Source organism: Protopterus annectens, chromosome 1.part1 (assembly GCF_019279795.1).
Source record: "Protopterus annectens isolate FY-2018-M chromosome 1.part1, PAN1.0, whole genome shotgun sequence".
Lineage (NCBI taxonomy): Eukaryota > Metazoa > Chordata > Ceratodontiformes > Protopteridae > Protopterus > Protopterus annectens.
Window position 1 is genome coordinate 7889346 of NC_056726.1, and position 18841 is coordinate 7908186.

An 18841-nucleotide genomic window follows, 5' to 3' on the forward strand; every position below is an offset into this window, starting at 1 on the left:
CTTAAAATAATACAGTAGGACAGGTCTGATTTCAAAGAAAAATACCTAATTAATCTTTACTAGCTTTAACTATTCCTACAAGAACTCACAGTGCTAGAAACTTACATGTGAGCATAAGGCAGAGTGCTGAGTTAGATGTTCAAAATCAAAATGCTCTCAGTCTCTTATGAGCACTGTTGTCACAATCCACATTTAGTAATTAAATAGCTCTATAAGAAGAAGAGGTGGATCTTTATCCTGTTTCTGTAAGGCAGCAATTATTGTATATCACCATGATGTTAAATACAGTTTTAATTTCTGTGACTATTTTCTGTAAAATAGATAAAATATTGTGAGGTAATGTTTTATATAATTCAGAAATGAAGCCATCATTACCTGAGGCTTTGTTTTCTTTCAGCCGTTTAATGTGCTTCTTTATTTCTGTTATGGAAATCTTTTTTTTTTTTTTTCTGTTTTCCTTATTTGCTTTTGAAATAATTTATGCATGTTTCAATTTAAAAAAGACATGACTTGCTTTCATTGTTTTCTTATTTTGTGCAACATTTTTCTTGTGGTGTTTTTCAAACAGTCCAGAATCTCTCTAGTGTCTGTATATTTCATAGTACTACCAGGAATAGATATACTGTTCATGTGATTAAATCTTGCTATCATTTTGAATATAAGAGGAACCTTACATAAGTCTTTAGGAGTAAGAGAATAAGAATGTCATTTAACTTTTGTCTAAACTAATGGAAACCTTATGCTGAAGGATCTTTTGAAACTCTTCATTCATATATATTTTTTTTCATTTCTGATAGACCTTTTCCTCCACTTTTATGTTTAACTTTATTTGTCTATATTTTCTTGCAGTGTCAATAAGTCTGTATCCCAGTGTGTTCAACTGTAGTTGCAATATAAATATGTTTTATCAAGTCCCATAGGATGGCATTAGAAAAGTCACCATTATTGTTGAAGTCTTACAACCATTGTGTACTTGTTAAAAACCACTCTTTAAAATCTTTTAAAATCATTTAACTTTGCTATATAAGCTGCCAATCTAATGAAAGAAGCCACAGTTCCAGGATTTATCATTACAAGTTGAAGTTCTTGACTGCATATCAGAGAAAGAGTAACAAGTGAAAAACAAAGAATTTGATTCAGAAAAGTTTTCAACATCTATAAGATAAGGTAAGTCACTAAAGTTTACTAAAGGCTTAGCTGATTCTGAAATTCTAAGTTTGTGGAGGCTGCCCACTAAAGTGTGCTAGCCTGTGTTACTAATTTATCACTGTCTCTGCATTTTCTGTGTGTTTCTACAAAAACAAACAAAAAAAACAAAAAAATAATCCTTGTTTTCCCGCCTTTCTTGACTAGTTTAGACCAGTATACAGGCATTGCTGTATTCTGGGCTGTGGTGTAGTTCCTGTGTTGTCCATTACCTTACTTGGATAGAAGGAAGTTTCTTTGCTCACCAGTGGGAGTGGCGAGCCTTGAGCAGCCTACCTGTCCTTGGGGGAAGTGACCTCAGCACAAGAAGCTGTAGTAATTGGTTGTTTGGGACCATTCCTAGCTGTTTTGTAGTTCACTGCTTAAAATCTGCGTTTGCACGGCTTTGCGCGGTCGTGCGCATAGCGCAGCACCGGTTAAACAAGGTTAAACGTTTTCTGGCTCCGCCAAGTCTGCTCTTCAATTTTTCCCTTAGAACTGTTCTACTTGCAATCTAAACAGCCTATACTCTAACTCAAAAGCTCAGCACTTGCTCCTAAAGCATTTTTTACACAGGTAAAGCACTCTTAAACAAAAGAAAGTACTTCATTCACCTAAATTCTGTTGAGTACCCATTCCCCTATAGGTCCTTTCTGACTCAGTTACACAGCAATCTTTTTCACTATTTCTAGCATGTCGAAGGGTCAGTTGCTGGCGTCCTCTCCTGTTCAGCTGGTGAATCTAGAATCTTGAGGCAATGTTACAATTGCCTCATGTACACAGACAACCCTCTCCTCCTCCCAACAAATACAAATATATGCGAGAGATGCAACTATATAGCCAAACTGGAGGCTGAGCTCTCTCAATTCAGTACTGGCAAGAGCAGTCAGGAGGAGAAGGTAACCACGCACACCACAAACCCAGTCTCACATAGAACTATCACAACTGCAAAGCAAACACATAAACACACAAAAACATACTCAGAGGCGCTGATTAAAAATCTACCAAAACAACAGAGGCCTCCAAAGCAGACACCCAAGCAACCACCACCTCAAGACATAGCACATGCAACACATAGTTCACAAAGTCAGTGTGCTAAACAGTCACAGCCCTTAAGGCCAAACAACATGCCAGACACACTTGTAATAGGTGACTCCATAGTCAGACACACTGATGTCCCGCTCACCAGACTGAACAAGGAAAAGGTCACAGTAAGCTGCCTGTCGGGAGCTAGAATCCGCCACATAACACAAGCACTCAGGTCACTCCACAGCAAGTACAAATATGACTCAGTCATTGTACATGCTGGTGTGAACGACCTGAGACGTACTTCCCTGGACTATATGAAAAGAGACATAGAGGAGCTCTCTGATTATGTAGCCCAGGCCGGTATGACCCTGACCCTGAGCAGCATCTTACCCTCACCAAGAATGATGCCACAGTACAAAGACAAAATGATCAGTTTTAACAATTGGCTTAATTACTGGTGTCATTCTAAGGGGATCCAATGTCTGTCTGCTTGGGATGACATGCTTGACAAGCCATGCTGCTTCGCAAGGGATGGCTTGCATCTGTCACCCCTGGGCTTCCGGATATTGGCCAAGGCTCTTGCCACCCCCGTAGTGCCTTTTTTAGGCAAGGCTCAAATGACAAACCTACCTCCCTAGAAAACACAAGTGGAAAAAAACTAAGGGTAATGCTGCTCAATGCCAGAAGTCTAAACCTCAAGATGCACACCCTCAAAGCCCTCCTCAGTATGGAGAACATCGATGTCTGTGCAGTGACTGAAACCTGGTTCAAGGCTCCTGAGAGCACCCCAGCACTATCAGGTTTTACCTCATATCATGCTTTCTGGCCCCAAAACTTGGACCGAACCACAAAAGGAGGGGGAGTATCCATTTTCATCAAAGATACCCACACCTCCAGGTTAGTGGCAATGCACGAAGCATCGGAGACTATCCAGGTGCAACTAACCATAGGCAAAACTGCCTTACAGTTTGTAGCATGCTACAGACCACCCTCTCAAACTCAGGAACCCCACACAGCCTTCCTGAAGACACTGGAGAGTATGAATGTCTCTCCAAATACCATCATTTTGGGAGACTTCAACTACCCAAACATAGACTGGGAACATTACTCAAGCCCCAACACCCTAGCCCAAAGGTTCCTAGAATTCATAAACTCAAATGCAATGGAACAACTAGTCACCATTCCCACAAGAGAAGACAATATACTAGACCTGATCATCACAAACATGGGGACAAAATGCTCAACACCGGAAGTATATCCCTCTTTGGTAAGATCAGACCATAAATTAATCTCACTGGAAATCCACATCCCCCCACCCCTGCACAAAGACCACAGTGAAGAACTTCTCAAAAGCAAACTTCACACTTCTTAAGACTGAAGTGGTATCCTTCAAGGCCCCTGGGCCAGTGGAAACCACAACCCACACTGCTGAATCCTTTGCAAATGCCTTCTATGGGCACCTTCAAGAATGCATGGATCATGCAATCCCAAATAAAACCAAGACCCATTCCCCCAAAGGCAGGCACCCGGTCTGGTGGACCCCAGCCATAAACAAACTTTACAACAGGAGGAGGAAGCTACTACATGACAGAGCAAAATCCCTAAAAAGAAAGGCATCTCTGATCAGTACTAGCAAAAAACTACGATCCCTCATAAAATCATCCAAGGCCAACTTTGAGAGAAAAATCGCAAAAGACACAAAAGACAATCACAAGGCCTTCTTTAGCTATGTTAGAAACCTGGGTGGAAACTCCCAGATATGCTCAGAGTTAGTCCAAAATGACATAAAATACACTGAACCCACTGACATTGCCAACATTCTGGCAGACAGGTTCAGTGCAAATTTCTCCTCCCCCCGAAAAGGAGAAATAACTATCCCAGCAGAGTGTAACCTCCCTAACATCTCAGATGCCCAGGTGAGAGCCGCCCTCTCTAAAGCTAAAAACACAGCATCAATGGGACCGGATGGTGTCCCGGGCTGTGTGCTACATGAACTCCAAGAGGAACTAAACCCACACATAAGGCTGCTGTTTAATCTTAGCCTTACTACAGGATACGTACCCAAAGAGTGGCGTGCGGCAACAGTGGTCCCACTTCACAAAGGCGGTGCTTCTACGGACCCTGGAAATTACCGCCCCATAAGCTTGATGAGCCTGGTCTGCAAAGCTATGGAGAGGATCATTATGGAACTCATAAACAAAGACATTGGGGACCTACAGACATTGGATCCTACCCAATTTGGCTTTGTCAAGGGCAGATCCTGCCTTTTGAACTTGGTCGACTTTTTTGAAACAGTCACTAAGGCCATTGATGAGGGTAAGGCAGTTCACACAGCCTACCTTGACCTTGCAAAAGCCTTTGACACAATACCCCACTCGGGCATCATAGACAAACTCACCAGCTTAAATGTAAACCCATATGTCACAAGATGGGTTGCAAACTGGCTCAAGGACAGAACCCACAGGGTCAGAGTTGCTGGAGCTATGTCAGACTCTAAGCCAGTCACAAGCGGTGACCCACAGGGCTCAGTCCTGGGACCCCTCTTGTTCGGCATTTATTTTTCCGAGGTACAGGCAAACATAGGAGGATTTTGGCTGACAAAGTTCACAGATGACTGCAAACTGGGCGCCATAATTGATACTCCAGCAGACACAAACATCCTTCAGAGAGGCCTCATAGAAACGGATAATTGGTGCCAGAGCCATGGCCTTAAGCTGAATGCCAAAAAATGTATAGTCATACCCTTTGGGAAAAACAAGGTACCAACAAATTACCACATAGATGGTAATCCATTAAGTACGGAAGAGGTAATCAGGGACCTAGGGACCCAGGTTGACAGTAACCTCTCATTTGACACTCACATTGCCAAAGTGGTTAGGAAGACCTTCTATATTGCCCACCTTATCATAAAGGGTTTCACATCTAGATCAAGAGAGGTCATTGTGCCCCTGTACTCTTCTCTTATCAGGCCAATGATTGAGTACAATGCCCCATTTGGGATGTATCTCACCCGACACCTGCAGCAGTTGGAAAGACCCCAAAAGTTCCTCACCAAGAGGATAAAGGGTCTTAAACATATGTCATATGCTGCCCGACTGAAAACCTCCAGCTCTATTCAGTCGCATACCGCCTACTCAGAGGTGATCTGTGCCTGACGTACAAGGCCATGTCCAAACCAGAATTAATGGACATGCTCCACCTCAGAAAATCCAAATCCATCAGAGCCACGAGAACAAGAGACTTAAACCTCAACACAGAAATAAATAGGACGTGCTGGAGGGACAGATTCATAACCCAAAGGCTCCCTACACTCTGGAACAGAATCCCAGTCCATGTTAGGCAGAGCCCCTCACTGACTCTATTCAAGAGAAATCTCGATGAATGGATGGGAGATCGTAGGTTTACCCCGGGGGTCATCTCTGTGTCACTACTAGACAGAGGCACAGTAAACTAAACCCTAAAAGGGCATAGTATTCTCATCCTAAGGGGTGGTGAAAGCCACACACACTCTGGCTAGGCTTATAAATGCCCTAGGGCAGATAGCCTAGTACGAACCTATGAACCTATGAGAAATAGTATTTAAACATTACTAACAAACATGTCTCTAAGGCCCTCCCAAATTACATCATTTTTGACACTTAGGTTTTCCCAGTATTCATATTGCATCATCTTAACATCTGGTCAGAAACTTACAACAATACAAGGCATTTCACATGTATATGCTAGCAGAAACCAGAGCAATAAAGCACCTTCCACATCTAAATTCTGGTCATAAACTTGAGCCTTAAAACAATGGGCATGAAACCTTCATCCAGCCACACTGTAGCTGAATTCTAACATGAAAGGGTCACAACATGCTTCACTGGGTCAGTAGTGTTCAATGTTGTCATATATTTTGTAGTCCCAAATTTCACAGTATTCTTTTACACTCAAGAAAAAACATGCTTGTATTTTACATTTATTTATAAATGCCAGAATTATATATCAAATTATTTTTGACTAGGCTGACAGCCTTCGCCCATCTCTCCCCAATTGTCACATCTCTTCCCCCCTGGGTAATTCAAGCAAGTTTTTCAAGTGCCCCTTGAGAAACATCACTTGAGAGTGTCAGGTCTATCTGGGTGTACCTCACCCCATTTCCTCTCTTGAGAGCCCATCTGCATTGGCATTGCCACTCCCACTGCGGTGCTGCACTGACATATATGCTTGCAACCACAGACTCCATCTTAGCAACTTGGCATTTTGCTGACTGGCTCTGTTTAACCATGTTAGAAGGTTGTGATCTGTCATCACAGTGAATTTTCTTCCATACAGATAAGGCTGAAGTTTTTGTAGTGCCCACACTATGGTTAGACATTCCTTTTCTACTGCTGCATAGCATTCCTCCATGGGTTGGAGCCTACGATGGAGATAAACTACTGGGTGCTCTTCTCCCTCTGAAGAAATCTGGCTAAGTACAGCCCCCACCCCATAGTTTGAAGCATCCACCTGCACAACAAATTCTTTGCTATAGTCTGGACTGGCTAACACAGGGGGTCCTCCCAAAGCTTCCTTAAGCTTCTGAAATGCCTGCTCACATGCTGGGATCCACATTACCTTATCTGGCCTGTTCTTCCTTGTCAGGTCTGTGAGGGGCATAGCTATGGTACTATAATTGGGAATGACCTTTCTGTAGTACCCTGCTATCCCCAAGAATGCCCTCTCCTGCGTTTTGGTAACAGGTGCATGCCACGCCTGAATAGCTTCCACTTTGGTAGGGTCTGGCCTTATCTTACCACTCCTCACTCTATGTCCTAGGTAGGAGACCTCTGTCATACCCACCTGACATTTGCTTCACTTAATGGTCAACCCTGCCCTCTGTAGTCTGCCCAGCACCTCCGTGACATGCTGAAGGTGCTCTTGCCAGGAATGGCTGTAGATAGCAATATCATCCATTTAAGCAAGAGGAAACCCTCCTGCTCTTGCTAAGATATGATTTACCAGTCTCTGGAAAGTCACTGGGGCATTCTTCATCCCAAAAGGCATCTTTGTGAACTCATACAAGCCAAAAGGAGTCACAAATGCTGACTTCACTATAGCAGTGGGAGTCAAGGGCACCTGCCAGTAGCCCTAGGTAAGATCAATGGTTGTAAGATACTTAGCCCCACCCAGCTGCTCTAGGGCCTCATCTGTCCTAGGCATGGGGTAAGCATCTGCCTCTGTGTGACTATTTAATTTCCTGTAATCCACACAGAACCTGGTGCTGCCATCCTTCTTTGGCACCAGTACCACTGGGGAGGCCCAGGGCCTGTTGGACTCCTGAATCACCCCTAGTTCCAACATCTACTGTACCTCTTCCCTCAGAGTCTGTTTGACTCTCTCAGGCACCCTATAAGGGGCCTGCCTGATAGGCCTTTGGGGTCCTGTATCCACCTGGTGCTGCACCAGGTGGGTGCTCCCTGATTTCCCGGTGAACATGCCCACAAACTCCTGCAACACTGCTCAGATTTCTCGAACCTGGGTAGGAGATAGTTGCTGGGACATTGCTACTCCTTCCACCAAGGTGTCAGCCTGAGCCTTACTGAGGAGATCAGTTACAAGATCTCTCTCAGACTCCTCCTGCAATCCACTGCAAATGCTCAGCACAAGGGCCTCCCTATCATGGTAAGGTTTCATCATGTTGACATGGTACAACTTGTGCCCCTGCCATCTGCCTAGAACTTCCACCATGTAGTTAACATCACTTACCTTTCTTATCATCTTGTAGGGTCCCTCCCCAGCTGCCTGCAACTTGTTGTGTCTGACAAGAATAAGAACCATCACCTGCTGCCCTACAGCATACTCTCTAGCTCGAGCATTTCTGTCATACCACACCTTTTTCTGTTGTTCGGCTTCTGCCAGGTTCCCCTGGGCCAGGCCTATGAGTTCCCTGAGTCTTGTCCTGAGGTTCAGGACATATGCCACAACAGACTCTGTGTGAGACTTACACTCACCTTCCCACTCATCTCGAATTAAATCTAGAGGTCCTCTCACCCTATGCCCATACAACAACTCAAAGGGTGAAAAACCTGTGGATTTCTGGGGCACCTCTCTGTAAGCAAACAACAGATGGGGCAAATATTTGTCCCACTCCCTCTTAAACCGATCTGCAAGTGCACATAGCATGGACTTGATTGTAGAGCTTAACTTCTCAACAAGACCATTAGTCTGGGGATGGTAAGGGGTGGTCTTCATGTGCTTCACCCCACAGGACTTCCACAGACAAGCCAGCAGGTCTGACATAAAATTGGTACCTCTGTCAGACAGTATTCCCTTTGGGAAACCTACCCTGCTGAAAATATCTAGCAAAGCATTTGCCACCTTCTCGGCCTCAATGGAGGACAAAGCCACTGCCTCAGGGTATCGTGTAGCATAATCTACAATCACTAGGATATACTTTTTCCCTGTCGAACTTGGGGTACTCAGAGGACCCACAGTATCCATAGCTGCCCTCTGAAATGGCTCCTCAATCACAGGCAAAGGCATCAAAGGAGCTCTCACCTTGCCTCCTGCCTTGCCTACCTTTTGGCACTGCTCACAGGTCCTGAAGTACCCTGTTAGATCTCTGGAAATTCCAGGCCAGAAGAAGTTTTGCATAATACACCTCTTTGTATGTTTTATGCCCATATGACCTGCAAAGGGAATATCATGGGCTATGGCTAGAAGTGCCAGACGGTAAGCTCTAGGCACTACCAACTGCTGTACTCTCTCACCTTCTAGCCCTCCCTCAGGGGTCCACTCTCTGTACAGTAACCCTTTGTTCCAGTATACAGATTCCCCCTTCCCTTGAGAATCAGGTGCCTCCCTAGCTACCTGCTTCAGGCCTTGCAATGTAGGGTCTGAGAGCTGAGCCTGTCTCAACTCCCTCCTTGTAACCCTTCCCAGCTCCCCTTCCACAGGAAGTCTGGCATCCTCTGACAGTGGTGCCTCACTGTCAGCCTGGGTACTACTACTCACCTCTACCTTTGCAGTTACTCTGTCCAAGGGAACATCAGTACCCACAAGCAGCTGTGGCTCACATTCAGTCTCACTGCTACAGAGCAGCTCCCTCCCTGAAATAACCACCTCAGCAGTCCTGGCTGCAAGTGTGCAGTCTGTCTGGGTCTCCTCCAGGCTACCAGACTCACATGCTTGTCTCCTAGCCTCACTGCATGTAACTGCATAAGTACATAGTACTGCCTCATCCAAATCCTTCCCTCTCAGGACATCTGCAGGATGGTAGTTCCATACCCCTGTTGTCTCAAGACAACCCACTGTTGGCATTTTGTCTTTCCCACTTACTGGCTCCCTCACCTTTGGTTCCCCACCTTGCCTCCGTGGACATCTGTATGCCACATGACTCCACTAGTTGCATTCAAAACATTTCACCCTAGGTCCTGGACGTGTACCTGGACTAGTGGCTTCCCCTGCTACTGGCAGGTTCTGTTGGGGCAGTCTGTGCTGCCCACCATGGGTTCCTTTAGATCCATGAGCAGTACTGTGGGTCCCCTTCCTGTGCAGGGCTGCCCTGCTTGCTAGGTATAAGTCTCCCTTCTTCCTCAACTCCTCTGAAGTAGCACACTGTTTATCAGCTAACCAGATCCTCATGTCCTCAGGCAAAGTGCTAAGGGCTTGTTCCTTTACCAAAAGGTCTACCAGCCCTTTAAAAGTGGTGACCTGACATTCACTCACCCAGTTATGAAAATAAGTGCTCATTTCAACAACATATTCACATACATTTTCATCTGCCTTGTGTCTATGCTCACAAAACCTTTTCCTATACATTTCGGGTGTTAGCTTAAAACATTCTAATAAATGTCTTTTTACAACAGTATAATCAAAACAGTCAGTGTCATGCATTTTTGCTAAAGAAGTTACAGCTTTACCATTGAGTAAGGGGATAAGGAACTGTACCCAGAGCCCTTGGTCAACTTCATACTGTTTACATACTCGCTCAAACATATGAATAAAGCTATCAAAATGATCCCTTCTTTAAACTGTGGTAGAAATTTACTGACCTTTTGTGCTTCTGGGGTCTGGTTACTCCCTTCCCCATTACCTTCATGACTCTGGCGAAGAGTCAGTATTTCCCTCTCATGCCTCCTCTGCCATTTATTTTCCTCAGCTTGTAAACTCCTCATTTTCTTGGCTGCTTCTAGTTCCATATGCCTGGCCCTCAACTCAACTCTCTTTAGCTCCAGCTGGATTTTTAAGTCCACTGCAGAAAGGTTGAACTGTCCATTCTCCTAGGATATTGTATCTCCACTGTCAGTCTGATTGTCCTCCAGACTGCTGTTTTCTGATGCAGATGTAACCAAAGCTGCAATCAGTTCTGCTTTAGTCAGGTTTCCATGCACCAGTCCCCTAGCCTGGCACATCTCCGCCAGCTGGCTCCTTGTCAGCTTTCCATACTCTTCTGCTGACATGCTGCCTGCTCACCCTGACTAACACTAAGCTAACAAAAGAAATAAAACAATTGTGACCTGAACTCTGAGTATACACTGCGTGGCTGTTTTAGAATACAAAACCCTTTTAGAGATCACTGTACATAAGCTACAGGAATTCGATCTACCCCACACCACTACAAGCCAATTAGTATGTGAAGTAGATCCCACCACTGCCAAACACTTGTGATGACCGTGCCCTGGCCCAGCAATCAAGGAGCCTCAATCCTCACCACTAACACCAGGGAAGTCGTCTCATAGAAGAGAAAAGGATAACTAATACACACAGTAAAGTACAATTTCCCTTAAGTGCACACACAGATCACAGTCAGTATGGGGCTGATTGCTCCCTTGCTCACCAGGTCCCCAATAAGACTCCCCACTGGCACAGCTGTAGGGTCCAGATCTCAGCCTAGCTGGGCAAGCTAAAACCTCCAGTACCCTCTCTTTCCAACCAGTGCTTCGTGTCCCTGCTAAGTAGCTGACACACCACACACACACAGACTTTGTGATAAGTATTTATACAACTTCACAGACACTCCTGGGCAAGGCTGACACAGATTCTCCAGCTGTGCCTCTTTACCCAGACCATACGGTAGTAATTACTGCCACCACCCAACTAATAATAGTGACTAAAAGGCCCTTAAAAGGGTGTCCAGTTATTACTGTGCAATATTATTATCCAATGGTAGTATGACTAACAGTCAAGGCTTACTTTAGAGTGGCCTATTACAATAACCTCTATAAATATGCAATGTACTCTAGAGCTTATCTCTACACAAACCAGCCACAGGTAGAAGTTTTTAATAATAATTAATAATAAATAATTAAAACACAAGACAAAACTACTACACCACAGAGATATCTAAGAGTTCAGAGATCACACAGAAACTTAAAATAATACAGTAGGACAGGTCTGATTTCAAAGTAAAATACCTAATTAATCTTTACTAGCTTTAACTATTCCTACAAGAAATCACAGTGCTAGAAACTTACATGTGAGCATAAGGCAGAGTGCTGAATTAGATGCTCAAAGTCAAAATGCTCTCAGTCTCTTGTGAGAAATAGTATTTAAACATTACTAACAAACATGTCTCTAAGGCCCTCCCAAATTACATCATTTTTGACACTTAGGCTTTCCCAGTATTCATATTGCATCATCTTAACACCTGGTCAAAAACTTATAACAATACAAGGCATTTCACATGTATATGCTAGCAGAAACCAGAGCAATAAAGCACCTTCCACATCTAAATTCTGGTCATAAACTTTAGCCTTAAAACAATGGACATGAAACCTTCATCCAGCCACACTGGAGCCGAATTCTAACATGAAAGGGTCACAACATGCTTCACTGGGCCAGTAGAGTGCAATGTTGTCACATATTTTGCAGTCCCACATTTCACATTATTCTTTTACACTCAAGAAAAACATGCCTGTATTTTACATTTATTTACAAATGCTAGAATTATGTATTAAATTCTATTTGACTAGACTGGCAGCCTTCGCCCATCTCTCCCCAATTGTCACATGGATTACAACATTTTTATAGCAATCCATGTCAATATATTAAAAAATATGCTACCTACATTTATAGAAAAAGAGCAAAATAGTTTTATATTAAATAGGCAAACACAGGATAACATCAAATGATTAATTAATTTAACTGATTTTGTTAACAATAATAAGCAAGAACTATTTATAATTAGCCAGGATTTAGATAAGACATTTGATTATGTGAACTTGTTTTATTTAACTAAAGTATTCAAAATATGCAGATTTCCATATAATTTATATCTTTTATTAATCAATTTTCTCATAATTCATTCTCATGTCTTAAACCCAGGATTTTTTTATTTTTCAGTCAATGAAAATAAGAAAGGGTGCAAATAAGGTTGTCCCTTTTCTTCTTTATTATTATTTGCCTTGGCTATTGACCATCTAGCCAATTACATAAAATGTAACAATGATATAATAAGATTTAAATCCGATCAATCTACTTTCAAAATTCAGTTATTTGCTGATGACATACTGTTAACAATAAGTAATATTGAATATTCACTAATAAAAATAAAATAAAAATATATCATTAACATATTTTGAATTGATGACATGTCTAAAGGCTATTCAGAATAATACTAGCACCTTTTTAATTAAGAAAGACTTGGATTATTTGATGAAACTAATAGTGAATGTAAATGGGAAAGCAAAGAGATTAAATATTTAGGGGTTGCACTTAATAAATGATTCTAAAGAAATAGCAATAAAAAATTATAAAATATATTAGGCAATATTAAAATGATAATAATAAATGGAACACATTGATTTTAATCAAAATGGTTATTTTAGTAAAAAGAGTATGCATAATACTGACAACATCTTTAGTTCCTTCTAAAGAAGAAATTAAAGAATTTAACATTTTTTTAAGTTATAGCACCCAGATAAGTCTAGAATACCCTTGTGGCATCATGTTAGAGAATGCAAAGATGATGGGATAGGATTCCCTGGCCTAGAAACATATGTTATAAAATCAGGCATTAAAAATAGCTTTATGGTTAAATTCTGATTATTCAGCTAACTGGAAAAACAGCATGGAACCTTTTGGTCAAAATAAAGAAAAAATATCACTATACAACATATATAAATCTTTAACATGAAATGGTAGTTTAAATAAATAGCTAGTTAAAGGCACCAATAATCAAAATGATCCTACTTACATAAAGAACAGATAAAAATATTTAGTAATGCTATATATATTTATGTCTGCCTTTAAATAGTTATTCAAAGGTACCAATAATCAAACACATCATACTTACATAAACAACTGATAAAAAACAGCATTTAGTAATCTTATATATATATATATATATATATATATATATATATATATATATATATATATATATATGTGTGTGTGTGTGTGTGTGTGTGTGTGTGTGTGTGTGTATCTATCTATCTATCTATCTATCTATCTATCTATCTATCTATCTATCTATCCATATAGATATACATAAATATCCAGAGATAAAAGCATGATGTTTCACATTAGTTCCTATCATTTTTACACCAGATTGTCAAGATAGTCTGAACTTTCAAAAATGCTAAGCTTAAAAATATAGATTTGATGTATTTAATCAAATGTTAACAGAGATTAAAAGTATTTAATACTGATTAACTGGCAAATATGATCTGGATAGGGTAAACTGGCTTACAGTACAAATCAACAGAGAGTTCTTAATCTCTAAAGTTGCCTTAATGACAGATATAATTGACAAAGAATATCCACCCATTCTTGATTTTCCAACAATCTTGAAACAAATTATAAGAAAGGGAGATCATATTCATCAAAAATATTTAAAATAATTAAAAAAATTTCATTTGAAAGATAAATATTAGGATTATGCTCTCAATGAGTCACTGAGCTTTAACTACAGTAGCTAAAAATTATTTTAATACCATCAAAACCAAACAAAATACATTTTCTTTCTTTTTTGAGATCATGCATTTGGAAAGTTTTACACAGAGCATTTATTACACCACATTGAATTGAAAAGATATACAAAAAGGAAGGTATTAGTTGCTGGAGATATAAATGCTTAAACAACACAAAATAACTGGGTATGGTTTATGATTACACAATTCTATAACTTTTATGAGAAAAATGTTTCCTGCAAGCATTGTTGTCAGATAAATTCATATTAACTAAATGTTTGCTGTTGTTTAATGCTCCAGTTCCCAAATATGTAGTTAGGTCTCAATTCACACTTCTGTGGAGCTTTTTAACAATAACCTGGAAAAATTACTGCAAAGAAATGGAAAATGAGATTATGCCTTAATTTACAGAATTTATAAGTAATATTATTGATTTGTGCATAAATAAATATATTGTTTTAAAATGAACAAAATAAAAATATAATCACTGGATTAATGTGAACTTATTAATAGATAAATATTAACCTATGTTCTAAGATTACTGTAACAATGTATATTGCAAGAACTGATGTTGATACTTCTGTAAACAGTGATTTGTCTTATTGTGTTAATGTGTTTGCGCCTGCATATAAAATTGCAGTAAAAATATTTAAAAAGAGTTAAAGTTTATACAGCAATTGTTAATGGAAGTATTATGGTCAGAAGTACATCCTGCTAGTGGAAGGTTTAAGTAATAACTACATACAAATAATGAAGTACTTGATGCTAAATTCAAATCTATGAACAGTGATATTTTTATTTGAAAGTGAACAATTGGCTACAAAAAGTTATTTAAAATTCAAAAGTAGTTTGGTACCAAGCAAAGTCAAAAAGCAAAACAGTCTACTGATAAATAAGACAGCAAGGACAAAACACGTCTAGCTGAAAAATAGTATACTAAAAGAACAGTACAAATGAAAAAGAAATGGTAATTAAATAGAAGATGTCCAAAGTGATCAGAAAAGTGCAAAAATAAAATAAAAACTAGTAAGTGCATAGCTAAAAATAGTGAAAGTTGAAATGATGTTATATAAACAATGCAAAAACATACAGCAATTCCATTACAGGGAGCAATTTATGGAATGCATTCATTAAATTGAATGTTTCGAACATCAAAGAACAGAACAGTGACCACACAAGGTCAAAACACACAGCAGTGAAAGCACTGAAACCAATGTCTTTGCAGGAGGGGGAAACTCTTCTGTACCATGTAGGTGGGCTTTGTCTTCCCATACCCCCTGCTAATTATACATACCAAATCCAAGATTGCACTACAGTGGGGAAAGGGGAAAGAAGGCAGGTCCTGCTGTACCTCAGTCTTGCACAATACACTACCAGCTATTCAGTGCTACTAAAGTAGCTGGTAGCAACGTCACTTCAGTGTTGTATGTTTCAACCTTGTGTGGCCAATGTTCTGTACTTCAGTGTTCAAAGCATTCTATATACTGAATGTGTTTCACAATTCATTACTGATATTGTTAAGTAGCAACAACAGTGAATGGCATTAAACTCTGTAAGTTCAACAAAAGTGAAAAAAAAAAGTATAATAGCAAACAGTTAAGTAAGAAGTAGTGTAGGTGCAAGAAAGCTAAAGTGGATGAGCAGTTATCCCAGTAAGGTCAGTAAAATACTAAACAGTAAACTAGCAGAGAATGACACAACAGTTGACATTTCACCAATGAGTAGTATAAATGGAAAGAAGTTAGTTAAACCCAAGAGTAAGAATGCTATCTTACCATTTAATTGGTTAAGAGTGTTAAGTAGTAGCTGGGCCCTAATGGAGAGATCAGAATTATATTTGTAAGAGCTGGTATAGTGTTCTCATAGTGTAGTGACACTGCACTTCATGCAGCTAATTTGAACTCAGATGTAAAAACAGTTTGATAGTATAATTTCTTCCTCCTTCTCCTCTCTCTCTCTCTCTCTCTCTCACACACACATATTGCACAAGTAGGCATAGTGATCCACAGCTCAGTAGACTAGCATACTGAACTTCACAATAGTACTTTAGATATAACACAAAAATTCCTGCCAAGTCTGACTTTCACAGACAGAAAAGCAAAATCAGAATAGCAGGAAAGATGAAAACTACTCATCCTGCCACCAGGACTAGCTAGCATCACAGAGCCAATCTTGTGCAAGCAGGTAAGTCCCAGAGCTAAATTCAAGTCTAGTAGTCTGGACTTGGGAGTGAAAAGGGCTTAATAATAGAATGTATTCCTTCTCCTTTCTCTCTGTTATGTGTTTTGTAAGTATATGTAGTGGTCTACTGCTAATATATATTAACGCATCCACCAGAGCAAATGCCTCTTGGCCAACAGATACAATAATAAGCGAAAGTCCAAGTAATGTATATGTAGTGGTCTACTACTCAGCAGAATAGAATATCAAGTGGTATGACAGTCTTTATTGCAAAACACTTTCCCACAGAAATAGGAACCCACCAGCCAGGATAACCACAGGAGTGGTCCTCAGTAGACCATCAGGGAAAGATGTTGACTACTGTTCATCCTCTCACCAGGAGCAGCTAACAGCAGTAATCCCAATTCAATTCAGGCAGGCAGGCCTCAGATCTGTCTTCAGGCATGGCAGTTTGAACCCTGATGTAAAGGAACGGCTTGATCGAATATTTTCCTCCTTCCTCATTATCACATCTTTAAACCTCTTAGCACAAGAATTTCTGACAAAGTCAAAATTCATGAGGGGACAAAGGCCCAAAATCAGGCACAAATTTTAAATATTGCTCTTATAAAATTAGAATTTTATATAAAAACACAACTTTTGCATTACTATGCATTTTCTAGAGGATATGAAGTCTAAAACTCAAATGTTTGTCATTTACTGACTTCATCCTGGTCTACCTACACCAAATAAATACTGGAAAAGTGCACCTTCTAAACCTGCGCCCTAGGCAGCCACCTAGTTGGCTTATGCCTAAGGCCGGCTATGTGAACTACTCAGAATATCTATTTTGTATACCTCCTTTCCAGGCTGATACATCACAACCAAGTCATGCTCCTGTAATTCCAGCATTTCTGCTGTCTAGGTGGTGCCTTGTACAAACATTTCTTTAGTGCACTCTGTAACAGCTTGAGATTTATTTCTACCAACTATATTTTCCTTAAATATGGCAACGGAGCTTTTTACAACCATATACTGTGGCAAGTAACTCTTTGTTGGAGGATATATTATTTGATAGTTTATAAAAGATTCAGATCCACAAGCAAATGTTTTAGCTTCATGCAGAAGCAGTAGATCAGTTCCATGCTGCCTGACATCTATGTGTAACTTAACTGACATATTTGCATGACATTATTTTAGTAGAAATGCTTCTGTTACTAACTGTTTAGGCATTTCAGAGAATTTTCTTGCTCTGTATTCCAGTACTGTAATGCATATTATTTGAATAATTTTTTTAAATGATCAATCAATGAAAAAAATGAAAAAATCATGTCTTGATATTCTGTAATTTACCATTGCATCAGAATCAGTGTAATTTTTTTCTTATTATATAACTCCACAACTCTCATAACTGAGACTGCCACAATAACACAATATTCTTTTTCAGTCTAGTCATCTTTTGCTGTTATATAGTTTGGATTTCCACAATATGTCATAGTCTGTGCATAATAAAAAACTTTCTTTTTACATATTTAACTAAACTGACAGTACTGTGAGCCACTAGATTCCTGCATTGTCATTGTAAAATGTAGATAAAAAAGTGGAAACAGGACCACCACAAAAAATAAAATAAAAACTTTTAATAAAACAAGCGCTTTCACGTGTTCAAGTACACGCTTCTTCAGGTTTGACTAAAAACATTTCAAAGTGCATATATATACAACTCTCAAATCACAAATTAACATAATTAACATGTTAAATAGAATCAATTAAACAATTAGTTAATCAACATAGAGTGTAAAAACACTGCATATTCACAAACCTTGTGAGTCACAAGGACATCAAAAAACCTTACTAAGCTGCATCAGAACAATGCACTAAGAAAAATGTATGAACATCTAACGAATCAGATGTATATAAACATACAAGCTATACTATATATATAAATAAATATAAATATATGTATGCATATATGAAATAAAATATACAAAATAAAATAAAAGAAATACATCCATCTATCTACGAGCTACTAAAGCTGCTCTGATACTAACATATTGATTTAGACCAGGCTCAATATGGGCTCTTAACTTAAAAATCCAACCCAGTTCAACTGATTCAAGATAATTAAAACTATCACTTCCTCGTCTATTTAATCTAACAATTTGTAAGACTCTAAACGAAAAGACATGCTCAGGGTAGGTAGTAATGCGTTTTGCTAGTGCATTAGTGGGGACTAACTTCCTAATGTCATAGATATGATTATATATCCTCTCCTTAAGCTTTCTAGAAGTCATACCCACATAAAAAGCTGTACATTTCACGCAAGTAGCCAGGTATACTAAATTAGTGCTGTTACATGAGGCATAAAATCGAGGGGTAAACATATAGGCCATGCTAGGGTGTGAAAATTCTTGTTCCCTAGTAATATACTTACATAGATTACTATTATTACATGGATACGTTCCATAATTTATATCCCTTAGATCTTTAACCAAGCCTTCATTGAACCTCTCTATACAAAGTAACCTTTTCAAATTCTTGCTATTCTTATACCTAAAACTAGGGGTACTTCCTAGTAGGTCAGAAAAACGTTG